Source organism: Chelon labrosus, assembly GCF_963514085.1.
Source record: "Chelon labrosus genome assembly, chromosome: 14".
Classification (NCBI taxonomy): domain Eukaryota; kingdom Metazoa; phylum Chordata; class Actinopteri; order Mugiliformes; family Mugilidae; genus Chelon; species Chelon labrosus.
Genome location: NC_140347.1, coordinates 17351601 through 17375378, shown reverse-complemented (window position 1 = coordinate 17375378; position 23778 = coordinate 17351601). Strand labels below are relative to the sequence as shown.

Below are 23778 nucleotides of genomic sequence, written 5' to 3'. Positions count from 1 at the left end.
AAAAAAAACAAAAAAAAACAAAAAAAACCTTGGGGACTGGCTTCAATTCATTCCAGTGGATTTTTTGCTTTTATCGTGTTAGCTATTCACTACCAACAGTTTAAATGTGGGACTGCACCACCAATCAAAAAGCTATTTGTCTTTTGTTAAAACACGGCAATTCGTTTATGCCTTTTATTCACGGTTGACTACCCTCCCTCTGTTAAATTGATCAGTTAACTTGTGCTGTCCTCCCACAGAACTCATCAGACATTATTTTTGGCTTCGCCTGTACTGACGCTACCTGATACTCAGTCTGCTGCTTTTTAGATTGTTTAGAGTGTCAGCACAACAAAGAGAAGAGAGAGAACAAGAGTCTGGGCTAATTACTGTAAGTAGTGGGATTGTGTCTTCAGATGTCAGGTTTAAAAGCGTTAGCATACTCTTTCGTTTCTCTCCCTCCTCTGTTTACCTTGATGTTCGAGCGGCATTATTTTTTCTTCTCGGCTTTGTTTGAGAGCCGTTCTGTGTGTGGTTGGTAAATTGGCCTACCTCTAAATAGCATTGACTCAAATTTCCAGACTTTATATCCTGTGAAGTAACACACGTATGTAATAACGTTTAATTTGATTCAGTGTGGAACGATAGAAGAGAAATTAGATCAGATTGCATAGGATTCAGTATTAGATTCCTTTACGAAGATGGGTTCTTATATATAGACTCATCAGTGGCATCTATTTATGTGTAATGTGACGGCATGTCACATCCCCAATTATGAGTTCTGCTGCCGCCAGTCGTGCCAAACATGACTGAAAAGCCAGAACTGCCAGCATAAAACAAGACTGCAGCATCAGTGTTTGAACTATTACAGTTAGTTTTGTCTTGATTGTTGGTCGATGGTCGGTGTCTGGGAGTTGTAGATGAGTCCTCCTCTGTTGTTTTTCAGATAGAAAATGCAACCAGAACTCTTTGAGCAAATGGAAATGCTGCACTTACAGTAGAAATAGATAACATTGACTGTCTTGTGACAATGCAGTGTTCTGCTGGGAAACCTTTGGACCTGGCATTCATGTGGTTGTTACTTAGACATGTACCAACCACCTAGACCAGACCAGGCACCCCCACCCCATAGCAATGACACTTCTTGATGGCAGCAGCCATCCCCAACAGGATGCAGCCTGACACATGCACACACAAAAACACCTTAGGAACAACTAAAAAAAAAACAGGTGTTGACCTGGCCTCCAAATTCACTAGATCCCAAACTGATCAAGTATGTTTGGGATGATCCACACCCAAAGCCCTTCCCCCACTGATAAGATTCTGTTTCCAGACACCACAGGACACCCTCAGAAGGCCCATGTCCATTCTCTGATGAGACACAACTGTTCTGGAGGCACAAGGGAGACCTACACAATATTAGGAAGGTGGTCATAATGTTATGCCTGATCAGTGCATACACTTATAAAACTAAACTGCATAGATTTTAGATTAGACCCATAAAGTAGTGGACTGATCAATAATTTAAAAAAGAATCAATAGAAATATTAGTTTTTTGAAGCCATAAAAGCACTTTATGGATGTAGGCACACGCATGACTCAGTCATCTACAGTAGTGAGACACATGTGTGACGTTTGGAGGGCTGATTAAAAAAAAAAAAAAGGTTTGAGTCAGAGGGGGAACAATGTCTTTAAAAGGATTACTGACTACAGCAGGGAGTTCTACACTAAATCCCCTTGGAGACCAAGCGGTTAGAAGAGGATGGGAGTCTTTATGGTGACTTGGCTGTGCCATGGCTACCCCTGTCACTGCAGTTGTTTATAGTGTGAACTATAGTAGAGAATACATTCATTCATTCATTCATTCATCTTCTGTAACCGCTTGTCCTCTGGAGGGCTGGAGCCTATCCCAGCTGTCATCAGGTGAGAGGCGGGGTACACCCTGGACAGGTCGCCAGTCTAACACAGGGCTATCACAGAGAGACAGACAACCATTCATGCTACAATTTAGAATCAACAGTGAACTTAACCAGCATGTCTTTGGACAGTGGGAGGAAGCAGGAGTACCTGGAGAGAATCCACACACACACAGAAAGGCTGCAGTCGGCCTGGATTCGAACCCAGAACCTTCTTGCTGTGAGGCTAGTAAAGAAAATACAGAGTGAAAAAAAAAAAAAAAAGGAGAGCAGCATGTTGTTGTTGTCAGGCTGTTGTAGGCAGGAGTTTTATGAGCTTTGAGGCTTGGGATGTTGTAGCGGTGATTTATAGCTTTCATTATCAAGGTTTTACCACAGTGTTGGATCCCAGTAGGCACCAGGCACAACTACACACACACACATATTTGTAGACTTGTGCTTTACCAGACTGTGGTTAGACAGAGTCACTGAACAGTTAAAAGTTTTCTAAGGTGCAGATCTAACCACAAGGATTAAATATTAATGTTCCCCTCCAAGGTATGCATCAGGTGCTGGTGGCTTTTTGGAGACACACACGAATACACACACATCCTGGCTACCTTAATCTTTGATATTTGTGCATTTCCTGTGCTCAACACACAACAGTGTGCAGATGGGAAGTACACAGAAGGGAAAGATTTTGAACTTGTGAACTCAAGTCAGGACTTCTCTGCCTTTAACATTTTCCTTTTTGCCTCACATAACCTTTTTATATTTCTCCCTGTAGCACACTGTTTGGCCTTAAAACTGCTTTTTCTTTTCTTTTTTTTTTAACAATGTTTCAGCATGCTCTTCTTAACGACACTTTCTTCCTCACTTTGCTGTCCCCCTCTGTTGCTCGTAGACTTCAGCTCTGATGTGATTTACAGTCGTAGCAGACGATCTGTTACTTTGGTCATGCTTTTCTTCCATGCCACATTTTCTCAATTCTACTCCGTGCAGATGTTTCCCAGGCTGTTTCAGAAACACACACTTGCTTCTTTTTTTCCTCCTTTTTTTTGTAGAAATACTTGGTTATAAAAATAAGCAAATCACTGTCATGGCACTTCTCCTCAATACTCTTGGGCTTACCGTTAATTTTCTCAAAAGTCTTTGTATGTAGACTTGTTGGAGAAAGACACACTCACGTGGCATTGGTTATGAGCACACACTACTGGAGATTATTAACGTAATGATCGTAAGGCAGAAGCTTGTGTGGCCGTTTGGTGAATTCCTTTTGGCAAGTAGGGGGAGCCTCACGAATAGCCCTGCCTGTCAAGCCTCACTGGACGTCGGTGCTAGCGAACGCACACTCGCCAGGTTTGCTGAATAGCGGCAGCAGCAAGCTAAAAGCAGGCCTAATCCAGGATCCAGTCTGAAGAAGGTTTAACAGACAAATAGATTTGATACAGTGACTCCGCCAGCTTGTGTCCCTGTTTTCCAAAAGCCTGCAGAGTGTGGGAGAGGAAAACGGAGGCTTATGTCTCCATGACTGAGGAATGCGAAGAGCCGGCATCTGAGGATTGATAGAGAGCTGTGGCCAAACAATAAAAGATAGGTTTAGAATGGGCGCAACGTTGGGATAAGGTGGCACAGGAACAAAGCTGCTTATGCAGTGGCTTTGAAATGGCTTCGGAAGGGAAATCCACAGAGAATTCGATGCACTATGAGTTTCTGCAAGTTCTCTGAGCCTTCCCACTTCCCTTCATGAGGTTTTACACTGTATGCTACTTTCCTCCCACCTTCAGTCTACCCCACACTTTATTGACTCACTCCTGTAACACGGGGCATTCTCTTAGTATGTGGTGTGACGTTGATATTTTTATGGGGCAATAAAATAAGGTGTTGATTTTACATCAGTGCGGTGCAGTTTTCCTTTTTCACACTCCTGGCATTTGTAAAGCGTTGCCAGCTGAGGATTAGAGCTCAGGCAAAGGTAGAGTGGGTTACGTAAGAAGTACTTCAAAGGTGTTAATTATTCTCCAGGTTAAATGCTTCTTCTCAAGTAGACAGAATGCGAGAGCCTAATGGGGCACGTGGCAACCCTTGATTTTGTGTCCTTAATAGGTGTAAGTAATTTGTTACAGGAGCAAGCATATTTTGGTCAAGCCGTCCATTGGGATCATTAATTCTCCCTTGTCTGTATTAAAACAGTCACAGGCTTTCATCAGTCTTCATGATTAGACCTGAACTGGAAGAGAAGTGTGTCATTGTGAGAAATGTTCTTTTCAGTCTCTCGAATCTGTGGCAGTTTATTATTTTTTTCCCGAAGAAGATGTTAAAGTATGATGCACCCTGGGTCCCCTGGCCCACCATCACTGCTAGACAAAGAGCTAAAATCTCTTAAATCCTGGTTAAATACAGCGGACATTGACTTTAGATTAATAATTTCCTGTGTTGCCAAAGCCTGAAACAACTTATCAGCTTGGGCTTTACACCTCCACTGTTGTCCAGAACTTTAAAAAAAACACACACAGCCGAGCCACAACATTGCATTATTGGCATTCCTTCATCCTAAAGTTTTGAACTCGGAGGAGCCACGACCCTCAGTAGCTGACTGCGAAGAGAACTACTTAAATCCTCTGCCGCGTTCCTGTACGTCCTGCCAGACATCTGGACATTGTCTGTTTTACGAGCTGCAACTCGAGCTCCATCTGAATCCAGTATACCCCTGCATGATTTGCATTGTGATGCTGTCTCCTAAAACAAATCTTCGCCAAAGTACACATTCTTCTTAATCACTTGAGTCCTTTTTTGTCATATTGGGTTTTGTTTTGTAACCAGAGTTAATGGTTGGAACATGCTTCTTGTCTACAGTAAGAATGCCTCATCTTGTGTAAATCATCAACAGTTGGTATTTTGGAAGTTTACATTTGAAGGATCTTTTGCAGATTTAATTTGGCATCAATACTTGACATACCTGGGCATCATGAATCACTAAATCCAAGGTTATGCAGAGCTCAGTGGTAAGAATGCATCTGAAAAGCTGATATTTACATTTTCATTGAACGCACAACAAGATGCTCTTTGCTTTTCTTTGGAGGTCAAAGCATCTGGAGAATCTCGTAGCTTTGTCTTAAGGCATGAAGCACCAGTTCACATTAAGGCTTCATCTTTGACTTTTCTCACAAACAAAGCTTTCACAACGTTTTTTTTTTCTATTTTTTTTTTTAACTCTCCTCTGTCATTTGAGCCCACAGACTTCAACCACATATATGTGTGTGTATACATATAAATATATATATATATATATATATATATATATATATATATATATATATATATATATTTTAATGTTTCGCAACAGGGCTCGCGATCATTAACTAGTAATCCTAACAGGGCTTGACTAATGGCCGAGTTCCTGCGAAAGTGGGGCCTTGCTAAGCCGATCGACGTTGAGCCGTGCAGCAGCAGTCACCACCAGCGGACACCCATAATGATATAAACACGTGGACAATACGTGCAAAGTGGAATGTGCAAGCTGCTGGTCATTTCCTGAATATTAGTCAGACACATCAGTCAGTAAGGAGAAGTAAGAAAGAAGCTGCTTTGTTAATGGATAATCAGTGGGAAGCAGTTCTTTTTGTTTCTTTCGGAAGTTGCTGTTTCACACAAAAATGAGTTTTGTAACAGTGCTAAAGCTAATTATAGTAACCCAAGTTAATAGCCGCAGATCCATTGATGTCTATCTTACCAGGAAAGAGGAGCACAGAGTGTGTGATAGAGTAGGATTGATGGCATTGTCTCATGCTTAGGTTATCCTTGTCCCTTTTATTAACTAAGCAACTGTGTACATGTGTTCCAGTTTGAATAGAGTAGAAGGTTTTCCTCAGAATGACATGAGAGGACCATTAGCAAGCCTCATTAGGCTGAATGCCATCCTGCAGAAACAGACTACAGAGAGGTCCAAGGTCCAGGTCTGCACTCTGTGCTAATAGCCTGGCGCACGGAGAAATGACAATGAAGATGACTAGTTTGTGCTCGGAGAATACAAATGGGTAGGAGACGAAAGGTAATAAAGTTTGGAGTTTATTAAAACTTGGAAATAGTACTTTGAAGTAATGCAGTTTCCTCCTTGGCTCAACATTTGACTCCGACCGAAACAGCTCACGGGATAAGATGTTATAAGCACTGAATATGTGTCTGAAGAAATGATTACATTATAAAATAGCTCAGGTGCTACAAGGCTGGTATTCTATGTATTATGGCTTCACTGACTGAATAGATCAGAAAATTAGATGTGAATGTTCCAACCCTTTGTAACAATTTCCTCAATTGTTGCCTGGTGTTTGGTAATATTGAAAATGGTTGCGATAGCAGCGGCGGACGCTAGCTGGTAGACCACTTTCTGAGAAATGACTGCTTCCTGAATAAGAAATCCAAAACTAACCTGTGATTTAATCTATTTACAAGACAATGAAGACAATACGTTACACGTCTTGTTGAATTTCAAAGATTTTACTACTTTGCTGATATCTTCAACTTACTGCCACTTGGCTTAGTCTTTTTTCTATGCAAGTTTGCCGTTGGCAGTTCTGTTTCAATGAAGCTGTCAGTCACACGAAGCCAAGCCATACACATTGCATTGTCAGATCTGTCAGACCGCGGAGTTTGGACTAACTAAAAATTGGTGATATCTGGCAAAGAGTAGAAGTTAAAGCTGGTAGCCATGGGCACCAACCACAGATCTAGTCAAATCAAATTAATTCACAGACCACACAGATGGAACTCATAACAAGTGTTTCAGCAGTGTGCAGAATTGGCGACTGCCGCTGCCGGTCTCTCCAGGAAATTCAGCCAGCCTCCGTGGAGAGGAAATTAAATATGTGTGTGCGTGTTTGAAAACAACTGCCAGATGACCGGTTTGAGTTGTGATTACAGTGGACTCTGCACTCGACGTGTTAGCCTTTGTCACCAACTGTACAATTTGGATTTTAGTTTGCAGCACGTTTTGGGGTCTTGGGATTTTACTTTGCACCCTCTTCTTTGGTGTCCACCCACCAAAGCTGGCTATGAACATCACTAATACATTTCCCTTTGGGATTTAATGCTTTTTTTTTTTTTACACTGTGTCATTTAAGACTTTATTATAGACATGATGATTTTTAGAGTCTTGTTAGTGATGGTCCTTGAACTGAGATTGCCAAAGCCATTTTGAGATACTCCATTAAAATTAGCGCTGCTATTTTTTCCCCTTTAGAAGCAGGCTTTTAGAGCTGATTATTACGGGCTAAAGAGATTAGAAAAAGATAAGGGGTTTTACATTTTGTCGCTGCTTTATTAATAACTTGATCAGCAGTGATTGGATCTAACTCAGTTTATCTGTCCTTCAAACACAGCATAATCAAAATATGGCCATGGTTGTTATTGTTATGTATCTGCAGTGAGACGTCTGTCTCGCTTAGCACGTCATAGGATGATAATGTGACGAAAATACACTAACTTATAGGTAACTTATGAGTAGCAGCAAAGTAGACTATAGCGGGTTACTAATGGGAAGCGCTGCTATCTGACGATCTTGATATTTTCATCAAGGATTTAGACAGAGATCAAACTAACATTCTGACTTTATGGTGCTGTTGGACAGGTTCAGTCTTGAAGAATAAGGACTGCACCTAATAATGATTGCCGACTTAAACTTTCCTGAACAGCCGTTACCGCCAAGCCTGCTTTAGAGCAATTTGTTGCGCATTGTACTTTTATTTTCTTATTTAAGCATCGTTTTCATACGCTTAATGTATTCTCATTATTGTAGTCTGGCTTGCCTTCACTATGCTCACCGTTCCTCATTTGAAAATTTATTCCAGGTCCCTGGCTGTGTCATCTGTAATTCAGTGGTCTGGACAAGATACTTGGACCATAAGTGAGTATCCAACTCTCTCAGCTGGAGCTGTTCTCCTCAGTCTGGGTTAAATTAATCGCAGATGGTGATACAGATGTTGTCAAGAGTAATGTTCTTCTATTGTGCTTATAGTTTCTAAAAAAGAATTAGACACTAGAACGTCTTGGAGTGAATGTCCCCGTCTTATAGAGCTACCACAAGAAAAGCACAAGCATCGGTTAGTTTGTTTGTTGTCGTTGCAACCATCTGCACATTAAAATAATACGGACTTTTCTTGAAATATTTTATAGTAAATCACCTGCAAATAAATATTCCTGTTGTCCATGGTCATATTCATAGATCTAGACCATACAAAAGATGGACATAAACACCAGTCTGTAAAGTGAAGCCAATTTTGAGTAGGATAGGAGTGCAATACCAGTGATGGTCACTAGGTGCTAACCTCCATGCCATGTCATTATGGCGTCAGTAGCTAAATTCACTTCTGCTGATCAGTTTGATTGCTGATCCTTTTGAGAATGTTGTCATAATTACGTAGATAATGGGGCTTGATTGACATGCCTGTCTGGTGTAGAGTGATTGATGAACCCTTCGCTCGTCCCCAGCTCCTCCCTCTTGTACGAATATGTCAGGCGTCAGATCGGTAGTCCTCAAATCAGTTGGTGATAATAATGTGTCTGTTGCTGTAAAAAAAATTAAAAAAAAAGTGTAAGGGGCTGTCTCCATACTAAAAATCTAAAGCCATCCCTTCTTGAAATGTGGAGTTGCACTGTAGACACAGGACAGATGGTAGGTCTAGCGACTCTAATGTAGTTCAGCTGGGCGGTAAGAATCCCAATGAGTAATGTTCCTGTTGTGCTAGAGTATAAATAATTATCATAATAACAATATATAAAACATAGGGAATAATACAGATGGTGGGAAAAAAACAAAAAAAAACGAGGAGTAATCTGCCGTGAGATAAAGACGGGTGAGTAGGCGGCTCTTATCTATGAGTTAGAAACGGCATGTTTTGTTCCAGTAAATGCCTTCCTTCTCTCTCTGCGTATTTCTTTCCCTCTCTCGCTTCTTTTTCTTCCTCTCTCACCTCCTCCTCCTCCAGCCAGCAGTACTGCTCTCTTCCCCTCCCACACACGCACATACGCACCGACACATAGATACAGACACTACTATAGTCACACAAGTAAGAGGGGGAGAAAGGGAGAGAGAGTGAGAGAGGGAGGGAGGAACGAATGAGACACGGTGGAGAGAGATAATAGAAAGTGGAAGAAATGGAAAAACATAAACAAAACGCTTGTGAAAGAACGAAGCGTTAGTTAACTGAAAGAAGGTCGATAAAGTGTCTTGTAATTTAGAGCCCTGGAAGTCAGTCAGTCTGTTTAAAGAAAACAAGATGTAATCCAATTTTGTGATATAAATCTCAGAAAAACATTCTCCTCTGCAACAAATACAAATAAGAGTATACTTTATGTGTGTATTTGGTACTAAGCTCTACGAATGGCGTACTCGACTAGGTTTTTATTTATGTTTCTGTCTGGGTTTACACTATACTTCGGCACCGAATTACATTTGTTTAGAAATTATTGCTATTGGAGCCAGCTTCATGTCCTAGTAGGTATGATTGAGATTTACTTTTAATTAAAATAAGCTTGTGTTCTATTGCATGCAGCTGTTTATATTATGCTGTAGCACTGGCACCGGCACTGATTACGTATGGATTTTCTGATTACACTTGAATCTAAATGATGTACAAGAGCTACATACACCGATCAGCCGCCACATTATGACCACTGACAGGAGGAGAAGTGAATAACATTGACCATCTTGTGACAATTCAGTGTTCAGCTGGGAAACTTTTGGACCTGGCATTCGTGTGGGTGTTACTTAGATATGTAGCACCCACCTAGACCAGACCAGGCACCCCCACCCCATAGCAATGACACTCCTTGATGGCAGCAGACATCCCCAGCAGGACGCAGCCTGACAAAGACACACACACAAACAGTTTAGGAACAACTCAAAAAACATGAAGAACAGCACAAGGTGTTGACCTGGACTCCAAATTCACCAGATCCCAAACTGATCAAGTATCTGTGGGATGATCCACAGAGGCCCCTCCCCTCAACCCATAGGACCCAAAGGCCCCCACTAACAACATCCTGTTGCCAGACACCACAGGACACCCTCAGAAGGCCCATGTCCATTCTCTGATTAGTCCCAACTGTTTTGGAGGCACAGGGGAGACCTACACAATATTAGGAAGGTGGTCATAATGTTATGCCTGATCAATGTATGTGTTCAGTCTAGTACATTAGAGATCCCATTAAGATTGTGCCTGAACGGAATGAATGGCTCCTGTCATATGCTTGCTCTGGTTTTTCAGGTTTTGTTCTGCTCCCAGCAAATGTCGCTCAGCAGCAACGTGTCAGTAGTTGCATTACAGGCTTAGATGTGTTTGCACGCAGTGAGACTTAAATGAAGGTTTATATCATTATGGGTGTTTCCCCCAGCGCTGCCTTTGGCAGCCGTGTGTCTTTCACTGAGTCGTCTGGATGGACAGAACAGAGGGAAGATAGTTGTCTTGATGGACGGACTACTCACTCACTTTCTGCATCCATCTTTTTCCCACTTTCAGTCTCAGCATCTCATCTCCTCCCACATACTCTCACATCGAGTGAGGAATCAATCCTTCTCACTTCCATTATCTCTCCCTATCTATCTCTGTCGCTCTCTCTGCCACTTCATTCCGGCCATTCTGTACCAATCGAATATGCCTGCTGTGGGCTCAAATGAGTCCCGCAGCAATCATACCACGTCCTCATTATGTCTGTTCTAGTGGCCAGCCTTATCCCGCTTCATCCCTTTTCCCCCTGTAATTGGACGAAAACCTCTGCCTACCTGTCAGCAGCACCCCGAGTTCAAATGCTGCATTTTATTCTTCACTGCCACTGGGTTTATTAGCAAGTGTGCTGGCTCTGACAAATGTCTCAGAGTTAGCAAGGGTCATTTCTGTCCAGTGTCGGTTTCAACAAATGGGTGTATTCCGGTGAATCAGATCTCACTTAGGCCACCGCCACCTTTGCCACCTTATAGATAATGACTGTAGTGCAGACGGCAAGAGGCAGCTTTCAAAAATGAAATGTTTGTTGTTTCTGTTCAGGCTTTCTAGGTCCAAGTTTGGAAGCTCATTAGTGCTTTCTTTTTCTATCATGACCAATTATGAAGATGGTGATCTCTCTCTTACATAGTAAACTACACAGTAAAACATATAGTAATTTCTCATTATCAAACGAGAAACATTCATCTTTACAAGTCTCTTTATACATCTTAACCCTGAAATGGCCTTAAATGCAAAGCCTTTACACTTGAGCAAAGAGCTGCTGTTTATTGTATTTCTGAACCAGTTTGTCAGTGGTTTTATTATTTATTTTTCTTGGAAAATCACCCTGTGCCAGACTTAAAAGTCTTGAGTGTGACTGGCTCCCCCCGTTCACCGACCTGTCACTTCCTCAGGGGAAGCAGGAAGTGGCTGAGATGTGTTTCCTGTTGGAATGTGAGACAGTTTCCTTGGCAAAAGCACAAGCTGGCACAGCCCCCGGGTCTGAAAGCGACAGGAAGCAGCGAGATTTCCTTAATACTGTATATTATTCTCCACAAAACCTGGTGTGGTATTTTCACTATTAGTAGTTCTCTAATGACCCATTGTCAGGAACTCCAGACTCAAGATGTGAATGGGGACAGATGTTCTAACCCTGTTGTAAGTGCCTAAGCGATATTTTGTTTCTCAGAAATGGTGCAAGAACAGTTTTTTTTCATTTTACTTCACAAATCAATCAAAACGGGCAGCACAGTGGTGTGGTGGTTTAGAAATGATGCTTCACAGCAAGAAGGTTCTGGTTTTGAATCCAGGTCGACTGGGTCCTTTCTGTGTGGAGTTTGCATGTTCTCCGTGTGTCTGCGTTGGTTCTCTCCGGGTACTCCGGCTTCCTCCCACCGTCCAAAGACATGCTCGTTGGGTTTATTGGTGATTCTCTGGGATAGCCTCCAGCACCCATGCGACCCTTGACAGGACAAGCGGTTACAGAAGATGAATGAATGAATGAATGAGTGAAATCAATCAAAACACTTTCAGAAATATCCAGACAAATAAGTGTGTCAAATACGTGCAGACTTACTCTGAAGTTGAGCGCTTTCTGTTCTTTATCAGATAATATCTGAGTTCTTTAATGAATCTGAAAAACTGATTCATAAAAAATATGAAAAAATAAATACATAGACAATGGAGGAGCTGACCTCAGTGAGAAACAAGTAGGTGGTATTGTTACAGTAGTGTTAATAGCTGCTATATGTGTATATGTTTTATTAAAAATCTTTATTTTATCTCGTATCCCTGGGAAATTAACAAGGCAACACTCGTAAGGCAGTCTTGTTTTAAGCTAATAATAATTATAAATGAACAACTTCCCCTTAAGAGACCCTAAAAAAGCTGCCCCCTACCGTGCAACTGGACAAATTCCCTTCTAATACTGAAACTGAATACAGCATCTGCTCCTGTTACATTTCAAAGAAAGAAATCTGATTCTCTTTCATATAAATCTAGTTGTTACTAGGCATTACTCCAGTGCAACGTTTGATTTATGGGGGTTTTGTTTGTGAATTTAAGGCCGCGTCTGTGTTACGACTACATCTACACCAAGCTGTCTCATTTTCAAAACACTGTTTTCACAAACACCAGCGTTCTCAGGTTATTTGCACATAGCCTTTTCCTACTTAAATACCTGAAAACAATGGGGAAACGGGGAAATCTTTTGTTGTTCATCCTCATTGCAGTCGGCAAACAACAAAACGGCACATCAGTGCAACACAGCCCCCGACCCCTGCTGGGGAGACTGGCAGGTTCAGATTTTTTTTTGCAAAAGTATTCTTCCCATACACACTAAAAAAAAAAAGAAAAACCAGTCAAAACAACAAGATTGAGAGCTCAGGTGGAGATCAGAGGATTTGACATGCCTCCATTCATATTTTCTGTCCTTAGCTGTCACTTCTCACCCGCTGTAAATGCTTCCGTCCATCTTTCGCTTCTTTCTTACATGGATGCCACACATAACAAGTGTTGAAGAGTGAGCTGCTTTCGTTCTCAGTCCCACTCGCTCCTCTCTTACTGCAGAGCTGTTCCAGCTCAGCGTTGCCCACGCAGAGCTGCGCCATTTTGGAAAAATCTGCAGCTCTTTCCTGATGGCTGTGATCCATCGCTTTCTCTCTCTCTCTCTCTCTGTGGATAGAGAAGTCACCTGTGCTCGTGAGGATAAGTGGAAAAGAAGACGCCCTTGATTCTCTCGGGCGTCTTGTTTTTATTTGATTCAAAACGTGGCACCAGTTAAAAGGATGACACCATTGAGATGGAGCAAGTGAGACCATGTTGAGATGTACTCGCTGCTGCATTTCTGTTTCTGTCCTTTCCTGTCTCCCCTTGTTTGCGTAGTAGTTTAGTATTTTCAGCAGTATTTTTTATTAACTTTTTCAGTTTGCTTTGCTCCCTAACTTACGCTGCTGCTTCTGGTTTTCCTTCTTCCATAATTTCCCCTTCTGACACCCTCATCTTTTCCCTGCATAAATCTTCTCCATCCTCTCTCTCAACGCCCTCACATCATTCCCTTTCTTTATCTCTCTACAGTACATCAGCCCCCAGCCACAATGTTAATTACACCACAGTTCTTTTTTCCTCTATTATTCACCCCTCTGCTATTTCTGTCACCCTCGCTGCCGTGCCTGCTTTTTAGCTACGTCGCCAGCATTTCGCGAGGGGTCTGTGGTGGCTGTTGAAAACGAGGAGGGGGGCGTGCACTGGTGCCCCGATTCAACAACAAATGGTTGTTTAGCGTCATCTGATTGGCACAGATTAGAGGGCTCGCGGTGGTGGTGCGGAGGTGGCTCTCGCAGAAGACCAGGCGGCTTCATTGCGGCTGTCTCTAGCGCCGCAGAGAAACGTGTCGTACTTACCATGTTTAACCACATTTTGCTCTGTTATGAATTAAACTGATTGGACAAAGATGGAAAGAGAGACTCGGACGGTTAGTAGGCAAAAAAGTTGAGGTTTGATAAATGGTGGTATTTTTTACCAAACGCTGCCTCAGGTTACGAACACATCTGACAGCCCAGACAAGTAGGAGTGCAAAAAAACAAAATGCAAAACAATTCTCCGCTGAATATCATTACACCTTCTCAATCATTATTCACAGTACTGCTAGCCACTACTAGAGTAGGTAGATGTCAGCTGCTGTCTTAACAGATGACCACATGGCTCGGTCTCTCTGAATACTTTTACACATTGAGGTGAGGACACATTTTGGGAAAGAGGAGTTACCGACCGAGAGTGATTAACAAGCTGTTTGGCTCCTAATGTTGTTTAGATCCTCCCTGAAGACACGTGTTTATTAAAATATCTTTATTTTGTTTTAAATATAGGTTTTTCTTCTTGTATTACGCACACTCGGCACCAGCTTAACGCATCACTAACACCCTCTGCAGCTCCTGCCAAATCCCTCTGAATGTGAGGAGCCCGAACAGCATCCTTCAAACATGGTGCCTTCAGCTTGGTTTGTTTCAGCTGCTTTATTTTTAGGCACCGGAAGGGCCGCTCTAAATGGATTGGAACCTCTCTGATAGGACCTTAACTCAATCTGCGTGTGCCAGAGTGCATCCACGTGTTCCCCACTGTTTACTTATTTATTTTATGTTTGTTTTATGTGGACACCTAAGGTGTGACGGCATGCATTTATGCAGTAAATATCTGCAGGAATCTGCCAAGCAGATCCAAAGAAAGAAGGAACTGCCTGCCAGGCTCGCAGTGCAGAGATTCTTTGCTAATTGCTTTTTCTCAGATTAGCCCATTTTATATATTACTGTATAGTTGGGTTAGGTTTAGATACTGCAGTTTAAGTTAGTGAGTGGTGACTAAATAAGCTGCTGTTGTACACTTCTTTCATTATTTGCAGGAACGTCTTGAGCTTAAGTTATTACTCATCAGTGCAGTTATCAGTCACCTGTCTGTCTTAGGGTACACAGCCAGAACCCAGTGTACTAGTTATTTAATGGCTTCCCTCAGAAGGATGACATGGAAGAGAGTAATGTGCATGGCTCAGTATTCTGCCATCATTACAGAACAACCTGAACCTGGTGCACAAACAGAAAGTGAAGTGGAAAAGCCAAAACAACCCAAAATTATCTAGAGTGAAGAGGATCCTACAGCCTGTAGTTTATCATGATTGCTGTGCATGTGACCCGTGAAATACTTTATTCTCAACTCAACTTGTGCAGGCAACATAAATATTGAAGCATCTGTTGGTCAAAAACTCAAATGTAAAATGTACTTAATGAAAGGTTTTGAGGGCGCTGATGGTTTGAATAGTGAGGTAACACAGTTACATCACTGTTATTAGCCTATAAATAACAGATGAACCTAAAGGCAAAATCACTCCACCTTTTAACCAAGCAACCAGCCCTCACCCTCCCAAAATACTCCACGGTTACATAAATAATAGATTGGCTCGTCCTGAGGGCAATTGGCTGGATGGACCTGATTCATCAGAGATCACGCGACCCAGATGCCGTCCTGTGTGAGTGGTTTTTGAAGCCACCGTAATGGTGAAGAGCTTGGTTGTTCGTGCTTTGTGTTTTGGCTTGATATCGATCAGCAGTGCTTTTACACATTAGCTGTGGGAAAACAAACATGCACACACATGCTTGCATGCACGGGACACAGGAAGGCCTCAGTTCTTTGTGTAATTTTGTTTACACTGCAGTCCTAAAAAAAACAAAACTAATCTTTGCTCTCACTCGTCTAAATCCCCATCTGTTTTCAGTCCATTTCCTATCAGCCCCATCTCTTCTTTTCCCATAGAGAGAGGCACCATTATAGCTGTTATAAAGTGCACGTTTACAACTTGACAGAGTCACTAAATATTAAACTAAACTAAAATCAGTATCAGTGTAACACAATCCTATCCAATCACAACAAACTGCAGCATCAAACATGACCATAACATTTAATTAAACAAAAACACAAAATGTGAAACCGTTTTAAACAAATAATTATACATAGAATTTTCTGCAAAGAAGTTTTTTCTAAAAAGTTGTACCTTTTGTGCTTATGGGCACAGCATAAACCATGTTATTGACCCTTTGTTGACCTTTGATTGGTCTGCAGACCATCAACCAGGGGACTCGTACCCATTTCAAGACTTCCTAGTTACTGTGGCGGGATTAGACAAACTAAATAAATAACTATACACAAAGAGAGAACTGGTGAAAAGACCATTGATATTTCCGGTGTCTGCAAAAGTTAGGACGGTTGCTAATGTTACAGGCTTTTCTGTAACACTCGTTTTTCCATGGGAGCCCTCTGGTTGGTGGTCAGCAGACCAACAATACGGTCAATAGTCACTGAGCATACACCATCGAAGAACAGTTTAATTCAAATGCTGCCGTCTTTACTTTGTTTTTTATGTCATTTGATGCAGTTTTTACACCGTATAAACAAGAGTAAATGTAGTCCTTAAATTATCCCCGTGATTTGACGTTCATTGTTTAATACAATTTTGCCGCATCTCAGTACTTAATTTCCTTTGAAGTAGAGTTTAATCCTAACAAAACTCAACGTTGTTTTCTACTTTTAGGTTCTTTGTGTGGTCAAGAGATCCAGACAGCGACAGTCAAAAGAAAAGCCCTTTTTTAGTTGAGGTAAGATTTTTTTCTTTTTCTTATTTTAATAAACTATTTTTGGTAACATACAGGAAAAATAAATAAATTATAAATTACAGTAGCCCTATTCACACGGGATTAGTTTTACCTGGGAACGTCGTGGCATTTGCATGGGATAAGCAAACTCTGTGTTATATTCAAATTCACTATTCATAGTTATGTCTCTGCTACTTTCCACCTCGCTCCACTGCATGTCAGAGGACATTTTACACTTTTTGACACGTTTAGTTACTTTGCATATTCCAACTGATAATAAAAAATCTATTTTTAAAAATAAAACATGAAGTGATGGAGCTATTTGATCCCCAGGAAGAAATTACGAACAACCTGGCAGTATTTAAATCAGCCCTACCTTTGCCAATGAACACAACAATGCTTGGTTTAATGATTTCATCCATCTAAATACAGCACTTCCTTCATAATTCTTAAGTGACAAGAGACATAAAAAAGCAGTGAATCAAACAAAATTCTTGAAAAAGTAAACACAGAAACACAGAAAAATCACAGAGATGACAATTCACGCTGGATTAGTTTTATCACAGGATCTCTGAGTTACGAGAAATAGGATAGGGGTAGGTCATTTGTGGTTTAATTCTTACTTTACAAATTATGGACATGGCCGATTCGCACAGGATTAAGATCACAGATGACCTCCGCTACTATTACAAATTACCGGAGGCCCCCCAGGTAAACTAGTCCCGTGCGAATAGGTCTAAGGACACCAATGAAATTCACAGATTTGGAAATTTACTGGTCCATATTTATGACTCATTGCTTTTGAAAATTATCCAGTGGCTAAGCTGTTGTTGAAGTGAATGTGTGCAGATTGATTAGCTCTCACATGCAAGAAAAATAAAGAAATACCCTTATCTGCATTGGTGTCTATCTTAGCACTGGCTACTACAAGCTGTAACTTTGTAAGTAATAACACAGAACTCCACCATTAACTGACAGCCACTTACTCTTAACTATAGTTGAGCAAACACAACCCCTCTGTCATCACTCAAATCTCTGTGCTCACCTCCTCCCGCTGCCTCCATTGCCATTCCGTGGAAGCTGAGGATGGTGGAAGTGCCATAGAACGCAATTTCAACAATTTCACACTCCAGAGCAAAAGACAACAGCAGACTTCAGAGCACTCAAAAAAATCCCCTTTTACATTTCAGCGAGCCAGAGAGAGGAGACCCCACCCCACCGTCGAGCTCTGCAGAGGCAGAAAAAACAGCCGGCCACGTTTATCTTTCCACACAATTACAGTTTCGCTTTGAAAGGCTCTGAGCTGAAACTCCAGCACTTTGGACAGCCTGCTGCCTGGCAGCTTTCAAACAGAATAATGTTTGATTTATTTTTTTTTCCCCCTCCTTATCTTTCCTCTGTGTCTTGGCCTGCCATTTCCTCATCTAGGCTCAGAGATGAATCGCTATTTGTCTTTCAAATTTCTGAGCACTAGGCCACTATTGTTACACTTCAACACACAAGGGGTTTGATGTACTTGCATTTTAGTTTTGGGCACATTTTTGGTGCAGAACACCTAAAATTTCAGACTTCAAATTATTATTACTACTTGAATTGAATCTTTCTGGATATCATATTTCCTCAAATAGTGTTTGGGCCTTTTATTTACCTCGTGCAGAAAGTCAAAGCAAGAAATTTGTTCTCGCACTGAGGGCTGCAAGAACAAAATTACATCATTTTGTTCTTACAGTCCTCCTTTGTGAGTTCTTGCAGCTTGTTCTTGACACATCAACTGGGCAGAACGTTTTTTCTCGGGTGGTGTCCGGTTACTGTTCTGTGATTGCTCAGAAATTGGATGTGGGCGTGGTTAATGTGGAAAAACGTAAATACTAGCGGCCACTCTGGGCTCCCAGATGCTAATATTTGCAGTGTGACCACCAATCTCTCCTGGGTAGTAATCAGCGCACTGTGTGTGGGTACATGCTGAATGAACGGTGTGATCCAATGGATACTGTTCTGTGACTGGTCAGAAATTGGAAGTGGGCGTGGTTAATGCAGAAAAGTGGAAATGCTCTGTGAGCTCCCAGATGCTGATATTCGCGGTGTGACCGCTAATTTCTGGGCATACTTATCTGTCTCCCGCATCTCCCACATTTCTTAGCACATGTGACGTAGACTGCAGTGGGAGGGGCCTATGAGGACTTCCCCGGAGTTCGGCACTTGAGTTTCTTGTGAAGTATAAATGTATAAAAGGTAGATCTTTATTTCTCAGTTAGAATAATTGACACAGAGGCCCCTCCCCTCAACCCATAGAACCCAAAGGCCCCCACTAACCACATTCTGTTGTCAGACACCACAGGACACCCTCAGAAGGCCCATGTCCATTCTCTGATGAGTCACAACTGTTTTGGAGGCACAAGGGAGACCTACACATTATAAGACACCTGACTGTTAATTAGCTACTGAGTTTTATTTGAGAAAATACAGAATGGTAAATGGCCTTGCTTTTATATAGCGCTTTTCTACCTATTGGTACTCAAAGCGCTTTACAGTCATAGACACATCTACCCATTCGCTCACACAAGCACACACACATTCACACACCAGTGCCACGCACTGGGAGCAACTGGGGGTTCAGTGTCTTGCTCAAGGACACTTCGGCATGTGGCACATTCCGGGGATCGAACCGCTAACCCTCTGGTTCGTGAACAACCCGCTCTACCTACTGAGCCACAGCCGACTGATATTCCGCTGAATGCATGATATTCAGTGAACTTCTGTTGGATACTTTCACTTTTACACTGACACACACTTTGAACCAACTGAAAACTGAGAGCCTGGGAACGATGACACGGGTGAGAAAAGAAAGGAATGTGATGCAATGTTCCTCATCGTCTGGGTCCTTTGTGTTATGTGTGCGTGAGACACTAAACGTCTGAGTCACATTCTGGATCCGCTCCATGTTTTCTTTTCCTGGGGGCCTCTTTGTATAACCTGCAGTGGCTTTGTACACTGTTATAAATGTCTTGCTTTAATGGTCACACCAGTGCCAGCAGGTGTCCAAGAGGACATGCTGTCAGAGTTTGAGTCAGTGTCTCTCTGTTTCTGTTTATTTGTAATTTGTATTTTCCCACCTAAGGCACACAGAGCTATCTAGAAGGGGAATTTTTATTTATTTTTTTTCCTCCATTATTTCCTTAATGTCCAAAAGGTCCCTTCCTGTCTTCCTTAAGAGCTTGGGTTGGGTCAGAAATAGTTTCTGTTTCTGTTGCCTTTAAAACCCATTGAGACATAACGTAGTGTGTGCTGTCAGGATTTACTAAAGCAAGACGTGACTTGACTTGACTCACCAGTCGGTGTCTCTCTGAGGAAACAGGTGTATAATTGTGAAAGATTTGGCAACATAAAAAGCAGCAACGCAAGTTTAAAGACTTGTTTCTTCTTTCTCCTTTGATTTACTTTATTTATTAAATTTTCCTCTGTACTTCTGTCATTAAATATGTTCTCTGTGATTACGAGGTTGGAATCCTGGCTAAATACAGGCTTGGAAAAACTATCCTTTTTATTATTATTATAATACAGATTGATTAGTGGCTACAGAACACTAATCCACTTTTTTATTGTCTAGAAATGGAGAGAAGCAATGGATGACATAGTGTTTCAGCCTTTGTACCGGAGTTTCAATCACACACACACACTCACACAGTACATGTACGCAGACACAGTCAGAGAACCTCCTGCTCAACTTTGGGTGCCCTCTCTCTTTTCACGAGCCTCTCAGTGGCTGTCTCCTTTCATTGTGCACCACCAGCCTTTGTCAGACAGTTAGTCAGTCAGCTCATCTGCTCTGTAATTTTCAGGTGCGCATGAGTCACTGTGTGCTGGAGCAGATTCATAGTCACACAGTAGTGATGGGCACCTGCACTGCTTGACAACAGCCTTAGACTGAGGCAGCCAGAATCGCTTTGAAGAATACTAAGCGGTGATGTAGTCTGCTTGTTTTTGAATCCGCATATCGACAGCTATGACATATGTCATGTTCCAGACCAGTTCATCAATTATTCATTCGTTCATTCCCTGTAACCACTTGTCCTCTGGAGGGTCATGGGGCGGCTGGTGGGGTACACCCCGGACAGGTCGCCAGTCTATCACAGGGCTAACATAGAGAGACAGACAACCATTCACATTCACACCTTAGAATCACCAATTAACCTAATGAGCATGTCTTTGGACGGTGGGAGGAAGCCGGAATACCTGGAAAGAACCCACGCAGACACAGGGAAAACATGCAAACAGTAAATTAATTAAATTTAATTAATATTAGTCTCTAGTTTACATGTACTTGCTACCAAACTGTGCTTGGGACAGATGGTTTGCAGTGGTGAAAGGCTGCCATGCATAACCTCTGTTGTATGTCAATTGTACTGCTGTTACTTTTGCTTCGGCATATGGTGCTAGTTCTATTGCCATTACGAATATAAATACAATCATTATGAACATAATAATAGTAGTGATTAATGACTAATCGCTACTGTTGATTAATGCGCCCGTCTACTGCTTGATCATTGCTTCACAACACTGTAGAAAACATCTTCCCAAGAGTGTCTTGAAACAATAGCTGTATGTCTTTATGTACATCGAAAGAGTTATTGGCCAATGTAGTGGTGACTCCTATCAAAGTTGGCTGTGAAGTGATCACTTCCTAGCTTGGCTTCAGTGTAAGAATCTGCAGTTTACATCTGCAGTTGTACAATAATGTGTTTTATGAGGCTTCAAATTGTCTTTTTTTTTTTTTTTTGCACAAAATCCCTTCTGCAGACGATTACCTCTCACTCTCCTATGAATTACCACATTTTTATTTCTAATATTCCATTGTAAGAAGCAAATATGTCCCTATGACAGTTTCCAGTCAGCTGGGCCAACCGACTACATCTGTAGCAATTAGCAGCTCCGAGTCGCGATGCTACATATTTACCTCAGGAATCAACCTCATTTAGACACTGCTAAAGGTTACCGAGTGTCTGTCTGTGTAATTGGTCCTCTGTGACTGCAGAGAGGACTGCAGTGCCGCATTCATTCGTTTCAATTTCCCAGTCTGCTTCCAACCTAACATGCAGTTTAATCCGCTCCCGATTTACACACTTCTCCAACTCTTGTTCCCTCTTTCACTTTGTTTTCACATTCTCTCCAACTCTCATTAAAAGAGTGCTATCAGTCCTCACCGGGGAAAAGAGAAGTGCACTCTGCAGGTAGTTGTTTGGGATACCCTTCGGGAGGTTTTGGAGGCCTCATTGAGTCACATTGGACTCTGTGTGGAAAGTGGATGAAAGAGTGGTTCAGGGAGCATGAGACATCATTTTCACACATGGATTGGCCACAACAGAGTCAGATCTTAACCCCATTGAGAATCTTTGGGATGTGCTGGAGAAGGTTCCTGTTACTACTGTAATTACTGTCACTAATTACTGAGAAGACTCTCCCATCATCAATACAAGATCTTGGTGAAAAATGAATGCAACACTGTATGGAAATAAACCTTGTGACATTGCAGAAGCTTATCGAAACGATTCCACAGCAAATGCGTGCTGTAATCAAAGCTAAAGGATGTCCAACAAAATATTAGAGTGTGTGACATTTTTATTATTGTTTTTTTTTGGTCAGGCAGTGTATATATCGCCAAGTAGACAGGTACATCATATACATACATTTTATACTGAAATAATGCTAAATAGCTGGGATAGAGAACTAGTCTTTGAGTTTCTATAAATGATTAAATAAAATGCTTATTTCGTTTTTGTTACAGCAGATTTTGTATAATGTAAGCAGCTTTTGTACTTATTTTTATTAAAACAAACAAAATTGATTTTTGCCCTTATTTGGTAAAAAGGCATCAGTCCCAAAGTCAGTAATCAATGCATGAAGTTACGCTCATTCTTTTGTGATTGGGACCAAAGTCTGTCTGGATGTCAGGAAGCTTATTGTTTGAGCTGAGCAATTTCAACACAGTTTGGTGAATACTACTCTGGTTATTGTGCTATAATTTATTTGTCATTTTGTTTTGTGAATCTGACTCTAATTGAAGCCACTTAGAGGAAAAAACTGGTGAACCAATGCTCCTCATTGGGTTGTTGGCATACCTTTTGACATTTGCAATGAAGTAAAACGTTTTCGTGATTAAATTATTTTATTGGCATGAAAGAAAAGACCCTGGAGAAAATTTATTTATCTTCATGGTCTTTTACAATTCACTTTTATCTTTTGAGAGTCAATTGAAATAGTTTACAAGGTGATCGTATGTCCTTTGTACAAATACATGCCCTTTGAGACAACTCACACAATGACTTCTGGTCTTTAAAGTTTCTAGGAATTTATATATTTTGGTGAATATGATCTGCAGAAATCTAAAAAGGCCTCTTTAGCATATCAAAATGTTCCCCCAGTTCCAGCCTGTTCATTATGTATGTCAGCAAATGTAAATTTCCTGGTGAAGCACACAGCTCGCTGCGGAACAGGAAACACTTTGAGTTTTTACCTTTCAGTTCTGCCTGTTGTACATCAAACACACACAATGTTTAAAGCCAAAGCCAAGCTCAGACTAGGATCTCATGCTCCTCAAACAGACCCACCCGAACTATTCACAGCTTTTTGTGCATAAAGTAGAGGTGATAGAGAAGTTTCACGAGCATTGGCCTCAAAGCACAGTGATCTTCGTTGAAGGGTTAGTTCACCCAATTTATAAAAAATATTTTCTCACTTACAACTGAGAAGATTCATGCTGATTGCTTTGGTTTGGGGAATATCTGACTCCAAAGTATCATAATGATTTAGGGCTACAACAAATGATTATTTCTGAGTCGTCAATTAATCCCTTGGATAACCACTAAATATTAAAAAGAACTTGTACCACATAAATCAATGTATTTGACGGATCGTTTCAGCCCTGTAACGACTGATATTCTGTCTGCATTACTTTAAAGATTTAATTTAAAAGGTCAACAACAATCTATACCAGTGCCCCAGTTTCTCTGGTTAATCCACACACCAGGTGGAGGTTGTTCCATCCAAACTGCTCACAGCGAGGTCGGTGGGGAAGGAATGAATCAATAGCTCTTTTCTCGTTCTCTCACTCACGCATGAGCACATACACACACACACATACACTTGTGCAGAAATGCTGCACAGTGCACTGTACAAGGCTCCTTATCTCCATGGTGATACAAAGTGTGGTCTGAAAGAGAGAGCGAGGTGGTGCATCATTATGAGCCAGAAGACAAGCACATACTCGAGCACAAACTGAAGTCCTCCCGA

General features: G+C 41.4%; 1 protein-coding gene across 1 annotated transcript in view; it reads left to right on the top strand.

Moving 5' to 3' along the window:
* The first annotated feature begins 7285 nt into the window (after positions 1–7285).
* Positions 7286–23778, top strand: part of sipa1l1 (signal-induced proliferation-associated 1 like 1) — a 51410-nt gene continuing 34917 nt past the window's right edge. Inside the window, exons 1-2 of the mRNA XM_084560405.1 lie at positions 7286–7776; positions 16431–16494. The gene's annotated coding sequence lies outside the window, so the exon portion shown is untranslated. The remainder of the gene's footprint in view (positions 7777–16430; positions 16495–23778) is intronic.